We start from the raw sequence: 2,331 nt of genomic DNA, 5'->3' as shown, positions 1-2,331 counted from the left end.
AAAGTCATAGACCTATTTATCATTTTCTCTATATTTTAATATATATTTTATATTGATAATTTATGTAATAGTTAATTTTTTTATGTAGACTTAGTATTGTTAGTTATATATGTATAAACTCTATATTTTACTCATCAAGTTATATAATTTTCTCTCTTCTTTAAAATTTCCATTTCAAAATGGCATTCGTAATAAAACTACTAAAAGAAATAGGGGTTTGCTTTGGGTACCATTTCCTCGTTTTTTCACAAAAATAAAGGGACTTCTTTTGATTAAATATTATTTTTAAAAAACCCCGTTTGGATAAGTTTTCTTTAAAAAAATATATATTTTCTTCTCATAAGTAGATTTTATCGAAGCAAGCATTTTTTTTGGGGGCAATATAGTAGGAATTTTTCTTATGACCGATGATCCTTTGGTGTCACACTTACTCATTTTACTTTTATTAAAAAATTAATCTGTTCCTTCTCTATTTTTACCAAAGACAAGGCATTTTTTATTTTTAAAAAAAGAGACATTTTGATTTTTGATAAAATTATAAAAAAATAAAAAAAGAAAAACTGATGAAATTTTATTGATTGTTGATTAATTGAATTATGAAGGTAAAACTAAATATATATAGAGCATTGCCTATGAAAGATAAAAGTAAAGATAAGATAAGACAAGAAGATAACATATAGATAAGATAAGATAAGATAAGATAATAAAGACTAAATTTGTTGTGCTGAATTTGTGGACCGTGAGACTGCTTTATTATTATCGGTGGAAGAATGGTTTAATATGTCCCCGCAAGCTGGAGGATAAAAGATGTCAAGAACACCAAGCTTATTGAGATTAAGATGGAAGGATTGAGAAGACAAAGGCTTAATAAAGATGTCAGTTAGCTGCCTAGAAGAGGAAATGGGGAGAAGTTTCATCACTCCAACTTGAACTTTTTGTCGAACCAAGTGACAATCAACCTCTAAATGTTTAGTTCGTTCATAAAAAATCGGGTTAGCAGCAATATGAAGAGCACTCTAATTATCACAATATAAAACTGGTGGACGGATATGAGAGATGCGTAAAAATTGTAACACATTTAGTATCCATTGAAGTTTACAAGCTGTGTTGGCAAGTGCACGATATTCTGCTTCAGTGGATGAGCGGGCAACGGTGGTTTATTTCTTGGTCTTCCAAGAGACTAAAGAACTGCCTATCAAGAAGCAATAGCCTGTTAAAGATCGCCGAGTGTCAGGACATCCGGCCTAATCAAAGTCATTGAAGTCGAGAAGCTGAATTTCTGATTCTCTTAAAAAAAAAGTCCTTTGCTTGGGCTAGTTTTCAGATATCGTAACACATGCTTAGCAGCTTGAAGATGAGATTCAGTAGGAGATGCCATAAATTGACTTAATTGTTGAGTGGCATACAAGATGTCTGGTCGAGTAGTGGTGAGATAGATAAGACGCTCAACCAAACAGCGATATACAAAAGGGTCAGATAGCAGGAGGCTTTTGTCTTGATATAGTCTTGTGGTACTATCCATTGGAACAGAGGCAGGTTTAGCACCTAATAAACCAGAATCTTCCAAAAGATTAAGACAATATTTTCTCTGAGATAAGTAAATTTCCTTCGTTGATTGAGTAACCTCAACACCCAAAAAATATTTTAATGGACCAAAGTCTTTAATTTGGAAGTGTTGGTGCAAAATAGACTTAATGACAACAAGTTCAAAAATGGAATTACCAGTGAGAACAATATCGTCAACATAGTCTAGAAGGATAGAAATTTGAGTACCAATGAATTTAACAATAGACTATAATCAGATAAGATCTGCTGATATCCATGAGATAGCAAAAGATGAGAAAGTTTGTCATACCACATACGACTAGATTGTCGTAAACCATACAGTGACTTCAGTAGCTTACAACATTGATCCGGTCAAGGAGATGTAAACCCGGATGGGAGAGTCATATAAACATCCTCAGAAAGATCCCCATGTAAGAAAGCGTTATTGATATCCAACTGATGTATGGGCCGATACTTCATAGAGGCCAATGCCAAAACTAATTTAATGGTGGCAGGCTTAACAACAGGGGAGAAGGTTCCAAAAATTCAACACCTTCACTCTGAGTGAACCCTTTAGCCACAAGGCATGTTTTATATCGATCAACTGAACCATCAGGCTTGTGTTTGATGCAATAGACCTATTTATAGCCAACCTGCTTAATGCCTGCAGGGAAATAAACTAGACGCCAAGTTTTGTTCAATTCAAGAGCATCCAACTCATCTTTCATAGCACTACGCCAATTAGAGTGTTGATTGGCGTCCTTAAAAGACTTTGACTCAACATCA

The sequence above is a fragment of the Arachis ipaensis genome, chromosome B08 (genome assembly GCF_000816755.2).
Source record: "Arachis ipaensis cultivar K30076 chromosome B08, Araip1.1, whole genome shotgun sequence".
Taxonomy (NCBI): Eukaryota; Viridiplantae; Streptophyta; class Magnoliopsida; order Fabales; family Fabaceae; genus Arachis; species Arachis ipaensis.
The sequence above is the reverse complement of the archived record's forward strand: the minus strand, read 5'-3'. Positions refer to the sequence as shown.